The following is a 16,404-nucleotide window of genomic DNA, read 5'->3' as shown; positions in this document are numbered from 1 at the left end:
ATCAACTCTTGAACGGTCATGTTCCAGCTCAAGTTAACATAGATATGCAGTGTGCACATGGTCAAGAAGGTGATGGTGGAACTTCTTTCTCTTCTGAAAAGGATGACAGTCCTGTAAGCAGCTTTATAGATCAGAAGGTTGAAGATTTCCATATGGCTGAAAGTGATGAAAGAGAAAGTGTCGTTTTATATCTGTCCATAAAAGAAGACAGCATGCAGAGAAGTCAAGTTTCAAATTCAGAATGTGATAATGTTAAGACAGCCATTTCAGATGTAGATTCAGATTGTGATGACCAAGAAAACCTTGTACTAAGTCCCATGAAAGAGAATTCTGCTGTTAAAATCACCTGGAATGAAGAAAACAGAGTTATGAATCCAAATGTTCTCATGTCATCAGAACAAAGCCTTCGTAAAGAGATAATCCAGTCAGTTCATGAACAACAAGATGAGAATTTTGTTCAAGTAAGTAAAAAAGTTTCTCTGAATGAATTTGTGGTAGATGATATAAATGATAGTGTTGGGTTTCAAGAATCATTTGAAGTTTCTTTTCTCATGATTGATGAATGCAAAGACAATCTGGCTGTCATATCATATGAAGATGACCTACAATATATTCAGACTACCGAAGATCAGATCATTCAGGACTCCATTTCAGATTCTTCTTCCTATGTTTCATGTTTTGAAATGTTCTTTGAAGAGGAAATCTGCTCATCCACTTGTTCAGAATTTTTTGAGGACCAGGAACATACTCTTATTGAAGTACAGTGTGAAGAAAGATCAGAATCAAAGGAGAAAGACATCTTGTTTCCTTAGCAGGAGGGAAATCTTCATATTTTTCATGATCCAATGGCAAATCTATTGCAGCCAGCAGTGAAGGTGATTATTGCAGTATTCGGTGATGAAGGAGATCAGGGTCAATTAGCTTTTTGGATGCCTAGTTACAAGTATCTACTGTTGACCTGGAGATCTAATCAGGAGAATCAATCAAGAAGGCATCTTCTTGACTGGTTATATTGGCATTTGGGTATAGTCTGATCATATATTGCCTTATAAGAAACATAGGTGGCCACGTACTGCCACCAAGCTTTAAGTTTTAAGTTCAGGTCTTGGTATTTTGAGTTAGTTTGTTAGAGTCAAGTTTTTCAGTCATTTCAATTCGCATTGAGTCAATTTCAATCAAGTTTTAGTAAATAAATTGGGTCATGTTGGTTTGCCGGAATAATGGACTCCATAGCCCAATGGACGAAGGCACTGTCTAGCTCTTCCAGAGATCTATTGTTCTTGGCACCTCCAAGAAGCTACCATCCCCCATTGGAGCCAATGTTAGAGTCGGTCTTGTCAGTCCTCCTCAGAGATCAAAACTCTTTTTGCATTTCACTTTTAGGTGTCCCATTCTTCTCGATCACTTGCATTCCATTTAGGAGCATGCCATATTCTGATGAAAGGACCTGGTCACTCATTTATCCCTCATGCCATGTCCTGCTGGCTCAGCTCTGTTTATTAAATTTCAATAAGATAGTCTTGAAATCATTTACAGTCTTGTTTTTATTGCTTGATAAGCAAAGAGTCAACTTGATGATTAGGTCTAGGGTTTGCAAATTGTCGTTCTCAAAGTGGTTCAATAATACTTGCAGGCTAGAGGAAGGTTCAATAATTCACTCAAATGATGTTTCTGAGCAAGAAAAGATGAATTTTGGAAAACGGAGAGAGGTTTTTCTCCAAAATAGGCAAAGGAAGAAAAACCTTCTTCACTTTTTACACATGTGGCATGGTTTTAGAGAAATGTCAAAAATACAATTTCCTTGGGAGAATTGATGCACCTCTAAATTGACCTTGGGAAAATCAAGTTTTCTCCTAGCTTGGTTAGCCAAATGACCTACTTGATGAGTAAAATGATAACTACACACAAATATAATTCCAATTAGCTATCATGAACTCAATTTGGAGTTGAGGAACACCTTCAAACGTTGACTGCAACAGCACTCTGCCTTGAGGCAGCCTCATTTGGCACATTTTGACCAGTCTTGGGATATCTTATTTTTGACAAGGCAAATGAACTCCAAATTGAAAAATTCTGGTTGGGTTGGAAATTAAACTCAAAGACCTTTCCAGCGAGCTATCATGTGCCCAATTTGGACACTAGAAAAGCTTTCAAAAGTCTCCTGCAAAAAGTGCTACACACAGGCTCTATGCGCCGCGCCTCAAACCCAATGTGCCGCGCCTTCCCTATGCGCCGTGCCAGTGTATTTTTGCACTGAGAAATGCAGCCCAATGCATTGCGCTTTCCCTATGTTCCGCACCAGTTTCCCAATGCACCGCGCCACCAAAAACTTCAAAACCTTGGTCCAAGTCTCCCTATTCTCGTGGATCATCACTTGTACAAGTAAGTTGGGCTTCCATCATTGCTTTTCATCCAAGTTTGGTGCCATGTCATGGTGGTTTATGGCTGCTAATGGTTGCAACAAAAACTCTCAAACCCTACCTCTAAAAGTCCTCAAGCCAATTGCTGTTAGGGTTGCAAATCCATTGTTTTGGTACCAAGGTTCACCCTCCATTCCATTTTTCCCTATCCTAAAAAATTACTAAACTCCTATTCCAAATTCCCTACCACACATTTCCAAATGTAAAAACCCCAAACCCTAACCCTATACAAAAATTCCTAACCCTATACATAAACACCCAAACCCTCCCATATCTCCTTAACTAAACCCTACCCTAACAGTCCTTAATCCCTCATTGTTTCCACCCTCCATAGTCCCACATATCATTCTTTCCCTTGGTAGCACAAGACAAGACACAAATCAATGATTTTAGGCAACTGTAGAAAAGACTTGTTTTCAGAAGGCAAGCAGAGAAGAGAACATAAACTAGGAATAAATGCTTCCATGTTTGGGTAACCATGTCTTCCAATGGAGTATAAATTGTTTTTTGAAAGGCAGGGGATAAAACCTGTGGCAGACTTTTCCCTGAAGGCAAGCAATTTTGATGGATGGAAGGAGTTTAAGAGGAACATATTCTAGTTAATTGTCATTGGAGGTGCCTTGATGCTTGTCCACATCTTGATTCTTTTACTTCTGCAATTGAGAAAGTGGATATGGCAAACAGATAGGCCCAAATCTGGTGCTCTGGTGATACGAAGATTTGAGATGTTTTTGTTGATACTTTCACTGCCATGTATGTGCCAGGCAGCTACATTTCTCATAAAAGATGGATCAATTGCTGCAACAATTATTGGTGCCCTGCTACTAGGTATCCCCACAGCTATTCTGTTGTGAACATTGGTTGTCACTTCAGTTGCTATTGTTATGGGTGTGTTTTTCCAATACAAGGAAGTTGATCAAGAAATTCAAAAAGATCATGGGTATCAGAACATAGTTAAAATGTTAATTGGACCCAACAAAAGAGCAGTATGGATATTGAAGAGTAATTTGAGATCATCATTTATAATAAGATTTGGTCTGTTGTTTGAGGATTTGCGAGGACCATCTAAAGTCATGTTACCTCAGATAGAAAATGTAAGGGCTAAAAATGGCAGGGATAGAATATTAACTTCTAATGGTGGAGAGGATGTGGTTGTACCTATGCTTCAAAATCTTTTGGGATCCTCAGAATTTATTACACAGTCTTAGATTTAGCAAGAAGAATGGCATTAAGGATCATTGCTGGTGCTTATTGTACATATGAATCTTCGAGGAAACATATTTTAGTTGTATTTTCCATTACAACTTTCCAACTTTTATTTTTGGTTGCGGAAAGGCCTTACGTTAGTAGACGAGTCTGATTGTTGGAGAAGGTCAACAAGGAGAAAAGGTCAACAAGGAGAAAAACTTGTGGAGACACATGGCATTTCATTACATGGCGCGGAACCAGGTTTGCAAAGCGTGAATAAGGAATTTAAAGAGAAGGCATCAAAAAGGAAAAAGAGGCAAAAGGGAGCTTGATTGTCTTTAGATATTGGCCGAAGACTCTTTAGCTCAGCATAACACTTAATGAAGAAGCTCCAGCCCAAATTTCAAGAAATTTGGAGCACATTTTTACATTTTGAAATTTTTTGCACAAAAAATAGGGTTTTTCTCCCTATGCGCTGCGCCACCTGGCACGCGCTTTCGCTAGGGAGCTCCAAATGACAAAAAGTTTATATTTTTGGATTTTCCATGGAAAATTACAACCGCTAGTGCATGGCCAAGAATTTTGGGCCAATTTTGAGTCCTCAGGAGGTCAAAAACACCCAAAAAATGACCTCTCTGCCCCTATTTTGACACACAGGAAGCAGTCTTCGGAGATTGCAGTTTTGGAGGGGCAAATGGCACCCAAATTCAGAAATTTGACTTAGGTTGGAAAGTAGACAGGCAGGGATTTCTAAAAATCACACTTGGGCTCAATTTGAACTTCAGGAAGTGCATCAAAACCCACTCCAAAGTGGCGTGACACATACATCTTTTGGCGCGACGCACAGAGACCCAAAGGCCAAATCATTTCCGCTCCATGAGATTCCGATTTGGAATTTTCTCCAAATGGGCCTGTTCATTAAAAATACATTTTTCCCGACATCAAAGGAAAAGTTTAAAAAAAAAAATCATCAAAGGTTGGCTTCTATCCAAGTGGCAAAAGGAAGGCGAGTAGTCACCCAAAAAATCTACGCTATAGTTTTGGTTTTTTTGTAACGTTGCCCCTGTCACTAATGGTTGGCTTTTCATTTCCAGTTTGTAATGATTTAAAAAAAGATCCCCAACTTTGGTTCGATCCATTTCCTAATGGTAGAGTCTATTTATTGTATGGAAAACAATTTGCAAAGGGTTGGTGGGAATTTATGGGAAACGGTGGGAGAGAAACTCAGTTACTCACTGTACATTTTGATAGAGAATTAATGAAAGGTTGCAGCTTTGGTTCATGAGATTCCTGTGGCATGAGTTTAGCAAATGTATTTTCTTTCTGTTTCATATGTATTTCGTTATGTTTCATAGTTCATTCATATTCATTTCGAGTGAAAGCTTCTATGTAGAAAAAGGTAGAATTCAGTTTACTGCTCTGCCTTGGGAAAGTTTTCACATTCTATGTTTTCTTCTGTTGGAAAGGATTCATGTATTTATTCCCTTTTCACCCTCTTAAACAATCTCTCCACTTCATATTATTTCAAATCTAATTGCTAGACTTTTTGCCTGTCTTGCCTCATGAAATAATCTGCGTCTTTGAGTTAAATTCTCTGCTCATGTTGTTCGTTGGTCCCATACATCCCAGAAAACTTAGTCATTCATCAAAATACCTCTTTCATATTTATTTACCTAGCCTAAAATTAGTATCCATTTTTAAGTCATTCTCAGACCCTATTCATTTATTTTTCACTAAGCGTGACCTGGAGAGAGCCCTCTCCTGTTCTGGTAGGGCTAGCTACCAGACTGAGCATGGTTTGTGGTTACCCTGAATTTTTCCTTCCTTCAGCCTAAGGCAGATTCGAGCTCTAACACCTTATTTAGGTAGAAGCCTACGTAGTGGTATAAGACTGTACCAGTACAGAAATATTGTAAAAAGAAGAAGTTTCTTATTAAAAGAAGATAGAGACAAATTGCAGTAGGTGGTTTTCACCGACATTGGGTTTACACCTTATATTTTGTGTCCATGTGTGTGATGATATGTTCTATTTTACAACACCTATTTACTATTCGTATGGTTAATGAAGTTCTGATGCACTGATTAAAGATCAACGTTTAATGAATCATAAGTTTACTGATATACGCTAGTTGCTTTAGACACAGTAGCGTATATCCGCAGTTTCCCATAGCTGAAGTAGCGTATAGAGATATGATTATGAAACGAAAAATAATTGATTTGATAATATTTTTTTACCCCCCCCCCCCCCCCCCCCCCTCAGTGTTATTTCGAACAATTGGTATCAGAGCAGGTCCTTCAGAAGAAGCTTGATCACTTGAAGATCTATCATCATGAGCAACTATGAAAAAGAGTCATCTATCAGGCCACCAATCTTTGATGGGAGAAAATTCGTCTATTGGAAGGTAAGAATCACAGCCTATCTTCAATATCTAGGTACAAAAGTTTGGAATATCGTGGAAGCAGGATACAAATTTCCATTAGCAACTCCTACAGATACAACTGGTAAGAAGCAGTATGAAAAAAATGCAAAGGCTGTCAATACTTTATTAGGGAGTTTATCTCAATCAGAATTCGTCAAGGTTATGCAGCTCATAACCACAAAATAAATACGGGACAAGATCATTCTGAGCTATGAAGGAGATGATCAGGTAAAACGTGCAAAACTACAAACTCTCAAAATTCAATATGAAAATCTCAGAATGCACAATGATGAAAGTGTGGCTAATTATTTCTTACGTATAGATGAGATTGTTAATCATATGAGAAACTTGGGTGAAGAAATAAAAGAAGTTACTTTGGTTGAAAAGGTGCTAAGATCTTTGTCTTCTAAGTTTAAATCAAAAGTTTCTGCCATAGAAGAAAAGCAGGATCTACAGAGCATTACCATGGTACAGCTACATGTAATCCTAACTACTTTCAAAATGAGAAAAGTGGGACCATTAGATAGGAGAGAAGCCACATTCAAAGCTTTAGGAAAAGGAGATTACAATGAGTCAGGACATATGTCAGAAGGAGAGGAAGAATCAAACTTTGTCAAGAACCTTCAATGGGGTTCTAGAAGATTCAGAGGTAAGCTACCTTTCAAATGTTTTGCTTGTGGAAGATTCGGTCACTATGCAACCAAGTGTCCTCATTAAGATAAGCTTGAAAAAGGTAAGGAACCAGTTAGATGGAACAGAAAACACAATGTAAGTAAGAAGGGCTATTATACTCATGAAGACAGTGATGGATTTTCAATTAGTGATGAAGGTGAGCAATGTAATGATTATAGACTTTTGATGGCTTTTGAAGATGATGATTTCTTGGATGCTATAGATGAAGATGATCTCTATGAAGAAATTTCTAAACTTAAAATTTGTTTAGAAGAAAAGAGTATGATCATAGATACTCTGACATTCCAACTTGCTGAAAGGGAAAAACACAATGAAATGTTAGAATGTGAAATTGTGGGACTTAGAAAAGATGTTCAGAAAACAAAAGCTCTTAATCTTAGATTTGCTAAAGGATATGAAACTTTAGATGAGATTATCAAAATGCAGTGTTCTCCTCTAATCAAGACAGGTCTTGGATATTCTGAAGAAGCATCTCAAGCACAGAAGCCATCCACCTCCAAAAGTTATCTTGATGCAGCAAGGAGAAGTGAATAGATTGACAATCAACAACGAAGGCATAAAACATATCACCAGGTATATCAGGGTCAATCTACTTCAAGGATGAACAAAGATCACCAAGTAAATCGGGAGAAATATACATCAAAGATGAAAAGAAACTACAACCAACCATAGGTAAATCATTCTCAATTTGCCTCAAGAATGAATGTCTATGAAAACTACAATCACCTGGACAGTAGGTTTAATAATCGAAGGAATTTCTTCAATGGCCAATGTTTCTCTTGTCATAACTTTGGACACAAAGCAACTCAATGTGTTGCCTACTAGACCATCATGACCAGAGAAGCACGAAATCAAGGGAGTGTGATTATAATCATGAAAAGAACCTACAATAACTTTTCTACTCTTGAAAATGAAATAGAATGTTCTATTTGTAACAACTTCAATCATGAAGATTCTGAATGCAAAAGTAGGTTTTGGCAAACAACTCAGAAGAGGCAAGCTTCATTGAGTCCCAAAACATGGAGAAAGAAAGAACTACAACCAGAAAGATGTGGTATAGCCTTATATGCAGAAGGATAGGAAAATCAATGGTACATTGATAGTGGATGCTCGAAACATATGACAGTTGATAAAGAAAAACTTCAGTGATATAGTGCTTTAGAAAAGGAAAGGAAGGTCTCATTTGGAAATGACACCCCTGCACTCACAAAAGGTAATGTTTCTGTTCTTTTAAAAGAAAATGTCAAAGCTGGAAATGTTATATATGTTGATGGCTTAAAGCATAATCTATTGATTGTTAGTCAGATGTGTGATCAAGGAAATGAGAAAATATTTCGATCAAATGGATGTATTGCTCGTGAGCTTGATACAGGAGAAACAATGATCAAAGGCATAAGAACTCCAAATAATTTATACATACTCAAGGGAGGACAACAACAATGCTATCTAAGCAAGAATGATGAACACTAGCTATGGCACAAAAGACTACGGCATCTAAGCTTCTCTCAGATAAGGAAAGCATGAAAATATCAGGCGATTCGTGATCTCCCTGACATCAGAATTCCATACAATACAATATGAAAATCATGTCAGTTTGGTAAGCAAACCAAAACTAATTTCCCTGAGAAGGAAGGATCAGCTAGTAAGCCACTTGAACTTGTCCATACTGATGTATGTTGTCCATCCAGGAAAAGGTCACCTCGAGGAGAAGAATACTTCATATTTTTCATTGACGACTTTTCTAGGATGTGTTGGATAGGACTTCCGAAGCATAAAGATGAATCTTTCGAAAATTTCAAAGCATTCAAAGCCTTGGTTGAAAACGAATCAGATCGCAGAATAAAATGTCTAAGGTCTGATCAAGGAGGGGAATTTACCTCGGATGAATTTTTCGACTTTTGTGAAGAACATGGAATAAGAAGGGAATTCTCTACTGCAAGGACTCCTCAGCAAAATGGAGTAGTAGAAAGGATGAACAGAATTGTTCAAAAAATGGCTCGTGCTATGCTTGATGAGTCTGGAACTCCTGCAACTTTCTAGTGTGAAGCTGCATTTTGTGCCGTTACTATCCTCAATAAGAAAAACATCCAGGTAAATAGCACTCAAACTCCTCATGAAATTTGGTATGGTAAGACTCCTATGGTAAAATACTTCAAAATTTTTGGAAGTAAATGTTACATCAAAAGGATTGATGAAAACCTTGGCAAGTTTGAACCTAGAGCAGATGAAGGCATTCTCCTTGGTTACTCTCCTCAAAGCAAAGGATATATGTGTTACAATAAAAGACTTCGAAAAATTGTTGAAAGTATTGATGTAGTGGTTGATGAAGAAGTAAACAATCCAAGGCAAGTAAAATATGAAGGTTTCGAAGATGATGAGGACTATCCTTCAACATCAAATCAGACTTATAATGAAGAAGAAACCTATGAAGCAACAAAAAAATAGATAAGGGTAGAAGAAAAGACTCCATCCAGGTATGTCCAGAAGAATCATCCAGAGACTCAAATTTTGGGGTAGAAAGAGGTAGGTGTACAAACAAGAAGAACTATTTTAGAAGCTTCAAGCTATCTAGCATTGCTCTCCTCCACTGAACCACGAAATGTAAGTGAAGCATGCAAAGATGAATGCTGGGTCAAGGCCATGAATGAAGAACTTGAGCAAATTGAGAAGAATAACACTTGGGAGTTGGTTCCTAGACCAAATGATAAGAATGTCATAGGGAAAAAATGGATATTCAAAAACAAGCTGAATGAGAATGGAGATGTTATTAGAAACAAGGCCAAACTTGTTTGTAAAGGGTATGCTCAACAAGAATGCATAGACTTTGAAGAATCTTTTGCACCAGTTACTAGACTTGATGCCACAAGAATGTTTCTTGCTCTTTCTAGCTTTTAGGAGTTCAAAGTATATCAAATGGATGTGAAATCTTCTTTTCTAAATGGAGACTTAGAAGAAGAAGTGTACATTGAGCAACCAGATGGATTCATCCTTGGAAATGATCCAAAACTTGTATGCAGACTCAAAAAGGCTCTCTATGGCCTTAAACAGGATCCATGGGCTTGGTATTTTCGGTTGGACAAATACCTCCATCAACAAGGTTTTTCAAAAGTATCAACAGATAGAAATCTATATATAAAAATTGATAATGATAAATTACCAATACTTGTTGTGTATGTTGATGATATCATCTTTGGTAGCAATGAAGAAGCCATGAGTCAAAACTTCGCTTTGGTGATGCAAAAAGAATTTGAAATGTCCTTACTTGGTGAGCTCACATATTTTCTTGGTTTACAAGTCCAACAAAACAAAGACGATATTTTTCTATCACAAACCAAGTATCTCAAGCAGATCTTGAGGAAATATGGGATGGAGGACTCAAAACCAGTATGTACCCCTATGGTAATAGGATGCAGCCTCAGCACAAATGATGAATCAGCAGCAGTACATCAACCAACCTATAGATCCATGATTGGTAGTATACTCTATTTGATAGGTACCCGACTAGACATCATGCATGTAGTGAGAATAGTTGGAAGATTCCAGGCAAATCCTAAGGAAGCACACCTTCAGGCAGTTAAGAGGAATTTTAAATATCTTCAAGGAACACAAAATTATGGCTTATGGTATCTTAGAGATACAGATCTCACACTTCATGCATATACAGATGCCGATTGGGTAGGAAGCGTAGATGACAGAAAAAGCACTAGTGGTAGGGCATTCTTTATGGGTTCCAGATTAGTATCTTGGTTCAGCAAGAAACAAAGCTCAATTGCATTATCTACAGCTAATGCAGAATATGTGGCTGCTCCATCTTGCTACACACAACTCCTTTGGATGATGCAAACATTGCAAGACATTCAAATCACTTGTACTCCACCTATCTCCATTTTTTGTGATAATACAAGTGCAATCAGTATTTCAAAGAATCCAGTCATGCATTTGAAGACCAAGCACATACCTATCAAATATTATTTTCTCCGGGGACAAGTGCTTGAACAAAAGGTCAAATTGGAGTATGTTCCCTCCAAGGAACAGGTTGTTGATATATTCACAAAACCACTGCCCAGGGAGACATTTGAATACCTAATACAGAAGCTGGGAGTAGTTGATGCATCATCTTACTGTTGAAATTATCTGTTTCAAAGAACAGTGGTTGTACTCGAGTTTGATGAAGCGTATCCGCATACATATGTGTATTCCTATGGATACAGTCACGTATATGTTGGTTTGAAGACAAACAGTGGAGCCAAACTCTATATGAAAAGAGTCTGTTATGGGTCTCACAGAGACCATCCCGCACAGGTTCAGAGGGAGAATATACTTTTAATAATGCATTGTTGGCATTATCTTAGAAGATCTTGGTTCATTTTCTTTCAGGTGGAACAGGTGCAAAGGGAGATCATGGTTGTTGGTCTTGATGATGATTGAAAGATGTTGTTGATGATTAGTTGTTGATGACTATCATAGTCCTGTGTTAGATATTTAGTCTCTATGTCATGTATTTCTTGAACTATCAAGGTCATGGAACGGCCTATGTTGGTTTCCCCACTATGCCTGGGATGGATGATGTAATGTTCTTGTTTTATCATGTGTAAACTTTTGGTGGATCCCCAATTGGTTGGGTGGATGAGTCAATATTGGTATATCCCCTCTTGGTTGGGATATGGATGTATGTATGAGTCTTTGGTGATAGGAAGGTCATTTATGATGTATAAAATCATGTTTCTTCTTGTAGAAAATCTTTTTGCAGACCTTGCCTACAGTCAAGGGGAGCATGGACAGTACAGCAGAGAAAATATTTCAACACATACTCAGGGGGAGCATCACCCTTTGCCCTTGATGACAAAGGAGGAGAATGACTTTGAGTGACTTGGGGTTGCCATCAAGTCCAAAGGGAGAGATTGTTGGCATTATGACACAGGTTTGGTGCTATTACACAGGTGTTGACCTTGATGGAAACTCCCTCAGATGACAGATCACAGTTCAGGCTCTCAAAATAAAGGAAAAAGAGATATACACAGCTTCCTCTTAACCAAGTCATGTATACACGCGGGATCACAGATCAAAAGGTGCGTATACATATGCATGCACTTTCATGCAAGGAAAAGAGTGTACATGTGGGAAATCTTATTTTTTGGTCCATGGTATTTAGTCCTTGGTATTTGGACCTATGGCTTTGGACCATGGTATCTCGTCCGAAGTGTTGAACCCAGGTATTGGATCGATGGTATTGATTCTCTATGGTTTTGGACCATGGTATTAAGTAAGGCCTAAGACTATAAAAGGGAAAGGAGATCATTAGACAAATGCATTCATTGAAGCATTGAATATCTTATGAAGAGAAAGATCTAGAATATTGGTCATTGGGTTATGGTGCATAGCTGGATCTGAACCAAGGAGGAACCTAAGTGCTAGAAGAAGGATAAGTTCTATTGATGGGTCAAGATCTTAAGGCTCGAATAGTAGTATCTTTGTGTGATTTTGATTTTTTATATTTGGCGCATGACTTGATCTATAAATCTAATGTCTGAATAAGTGAAAAGGGTAAATTGTCTTTTATAGATCCATACACAGGTTCGGCACAACAAAGGTGCATATACACATCGGTTTAGTAAGTAAAAATAGCATATACGCTGGTTCACCTTAATACAAAGGTGTATGCTTGCAGTTTCTACATATTGAAGTAGCGTACATCTCATGAAATATGTTTTAGCTACTTCTATTTATTGCTATAGTGTTTTGGGTTCAGGACTGGTTTCTGGTTACTGTTAATGTATCCTGGTTATAGCATTTAGAGAAGTAATTGTTTGATTTAGTTTTGATTGAAGCAAAGGAGATTGGTTGATGCAGATGTATTTGATGTTTGATTGTTGTTATTGATGGATCCAGTGTGAAATTTTTAACGTGGTCCCTAGAGGAAAAGAGAAGGTTGTAGCCTTTTGTAGGTCAGCACCTACGTACTAGTACATCAGCTAGTACAAGAGGTAAGGGGGTTGTATCTCCCTTCCAGGAGAAGTTGGAGAATGAGAGAAGGTGGGAGTCGTCTGCAGGTAGAAGCTTGCATACTGGTATAAGACTACACCAATACAGAAATATTGTAAAAAGAAGAAGTTTCTTATTAAAAGAAGATAGACACAAATTGCAGCAGGTGGTTTTCACCCACATTGGGTTTCAACCTTATATTTTGTGTCCATGTGTGTGATGATCTGTTCTGTTTTACTGCACCTATTTACTGTTCTTATGGTTACTGAAGTTTTGTTGCACTGATTAAAGATCAACATTTAATGAATCATAAGTTTACTGATATACGTTGGTTGCTTTAGACACAGTAGCGTATATACGCAGTTTCCCATAACTGAAGTAGCGTATACAAATCTGATTATGAAATGAAAAATAATTGATTTGATAATATTGATTCACCCCCACTCTCATTATTATCTCCAACATTCAGGAGTACTAAATCAAATGTACAATGGCCTTACATTCATGGTCATCCATTCATGGGTCTATATCTATAGACGACTATATTTGTACATGTAATGAAAGTTTATAAACTGAGCATGGGTATGCCTTCCCTAAGGAATTTCATGAGAAAAAATCAAATTATTATGATATATGTATTTTAATTGATGCAGGTCACCTTCCGCTTTGAAACCTCCTCTCCACATGATAATGCATTTCACTCGACATACATATTTATGACTTCATGCTTTAGGGGGAAAATGTTATAGATCCATTTAGGCACATCAACCCCCACTTACATATCAGTACTATTAGGGCCTGTCAAACCCTAATTCAGTGGTTATATTCCCTAAAGAATCCAACCATCAGAATGCCTAGCTTCCCAAGAAGTTCCATGACTGAAATCATCCAATAATTTCCTCTAAGAAGATCAGTGCATGCAGGCCTTCATTAGGGTGCGCTGCAATGCAGTCCATACGCTGTTAGGGTGCTATGTAGTTCACTTGAGCCCTCTTTGGCCTACGCTGGGTAAATTTGAATGAAATTACATTGGGGTTTGGGAATATTCTTATCCATTGGATGCATCTTGAAGTTTCCCAAGTTTATCTACTCCTTTGAGCTTGAATTTCGATGAGGTAGGGAGTTAAGGAACATCAATCCCCTTATCCCTTCCTCCATGGAACTAAAGTCTAAGTTTGGGAGGGCATTCATTATCACCATTTATGGCATAACTTCCTTCATTCACCTATAAAGAGACCACTCATCTAAGTGATCAAGGGCTAGAAATCATTGAATTATAGGGAGATGTTGTTAGTATGAGACTTGAGTTGATTTCAAGTATTGTAATGATGTCAAAATGTCTTGCTTGTTATGAGGAGAGGATGGGATTGAACTGGAGGAGTGATGCTAAATCAAGCAAAATGGGTTGTGACTCTTCCTTTTACTAATAAAGTGTTCAAAGCTTTTTCCATATGCTTGTATTGTCCATTGATGTTTTCATATGTGTATCATGTACTTGATTCCATGCTATGTTTAATCAATAGATCATTATCATATTCTTTGATTGGTTTTTGTCTTCTGTTTGTGTGCAGGTACTCTTCAAGTAGATTAAGTACGGAAATGAGTGACATAATTGGTCAAGGGAGATAAGGAGTAAGTGAAAGCTACAGGTAGGCTTCTTTACCTCTTATTTAATCTATTGGTCATAGAAAAAGTAGAGAATGATTTGCACTATTGTTCTAGAGTTAGCTACTAGTCTAGGCGTTTAAGAGTTTATCTGTAGACACTAAAACTTCCCAAAATGGAGACGGTTGCCATTACACAGAGTCTTGCAAGGATGCAATAGGCAAAGGCACTCAAGGAACAGGTGGATGTCGCTCGGCATAATGAAGAAGTCTTAAAAATGCGTCTACAGCCATGGATAGATGAGGTGTATATAATTATAGCCTACATTGAAGAAAATCTCTCACAACTGCAAGAAACTCAGTAGATTATTCATGGCAGCAGTTCAGCAACAGCGATCACAGAACAATGTGTGGAGGAAGTTCAGCAGGAAACCACTCAGTCAGTTGCCGAAATTGCAGCGATTAAAGCAGATATAGGAGGTCTTCACGCTAAGATCTCCACACCTACATAGTGACTTGAGGGAAAGTCATAACATTTGTGTTGGGGGCCTGTTCGGCACGAGATCTCCCAAGGGTAGTTTTGGGGCTTAGAGCCCAGATTTTGGTCCAATCTTGTAATTCCAATGTAAAGACTCTGCATTTTGTGGTCACAGAGCACATAATTGCTAAAGGGTCATAGGGTTATCTGCCTATTCAAAGGCATCTAATATCTAATACAATAAGGAAGAATCAATGACAAAGATGTTAGAGAGATAGCCCTGAAGTGTAAGTCTAAGTTTTGGGTCGTACCATAGGTAAAGTCTCTGCAGCTGAGTGCGCAGAGGCCTAGTAGTCTGCAGCTAAGTGCGCGGACCCCTGTAGATGAGTGCATAGGGCGAGTCCAGTCTATAACCATATGGAAGTATTAATAAAGATAAGTTTCCTATAAATCCCGTGTCTTATAGTAAACTTGCATCATTTCTGTTTAGATAAAGTAGAGTGAAGCACCCTCACCTTCTAGCTAGATTTTATCCCAAAACTGTTTCTCAGATCATATCTTGCTGTTCATTGTGATTAATGTGTGTTTATATTTCAATGTTCTATATTTTTTACATTTTATTTATTGCATACATATGTAAAAATAAAAATAATTAATAAATTTTAGATCTAAGGAAAATTAACCCTCATTAAATTTTTCAAATTCTAATCTATTTGTATCAAATCTGTTGCAACAAATAGTGCAGTAGGATATACAGGATTATTTATGGATTAGTATTGGTTGAGGGAGAAACACTAACAAACAACATAATCCCTTATATCATGTTACTAAGGCTTAACCTAGAAGACCTGGATTAGGCTTCCATTATTCATCTCTAATGTTATAGGGCACACACGTAAACACAATCAAACATAGTTGTGCTAAACAATTGGTGGAACATTATGACTAATATATATCATCAATTAGGGATATGAAGAAGAATAATTCAATTAATGTTAATTAGCATACACAAATATTCTTATGATTTCAAATAAATATTAAATATCACTCCAAGAAAATTTCAAAAATGAAAATAACAATATGTGTAAATTGTCATGGATATTCAACTGGATAGTTCATCACAATCGATATGATAAAAATGGACTTAGATATATATTATGAGGGTCAATATCCTCAGGTTCCAATTTATTAATTAGTGTTTCTTACTTATGCATGTAATAGATAAAAAGAATTGAAATAGAGAACAATAAAACGCAATTACACTCTCACAACAATGAACATAGATGGGCTCTCGTTTAACTTTGCACCTTTTCAAATTTTTGTTAAACCATTTTCAAAGGATCAAGGAAGGGCCCCATCAAGGCTTCAACCCATCGGGCAAGTTCTTTATTTATTTTAAGTGGCCTTTCCCGATGGGTTGAAGCCTTGATGGGGCCCCTTCTTGATCCTTGAAAAAGGGTTGACAAAAAGTCAAAAAGGTGCAAAGTGAAATGGGAGCCTTGATGGGGCCGCCAAGCCTTAAGCTTTGAGCCTTGATGGGGCCCGAAGACTTTAGGATGCATTTTGAGTGAAAATGGCAACAAGAAAAAGACCAAAAATTGTACAAAGAAAAATTCACA

This window comes from Pinus tabuliformis, chromosome 4_2 (genome assembly GCF_031772625.1).
Source record: "Pinus tabuliformis cultivar Carrire ecotype Pingquan chromosome 4_2, CPIR1, whole genome shotgun sequence".
Taxonomy (NCBI): domain Eukaryota; kingdom Viridiplantae; phylum Streptophyta; class Pinopsida; order Pinales; family Pinaceae; genus Pinus; species Pinus tabuliformis.
Note: the sequence above shows the minus strand (reverse complement) of the source record.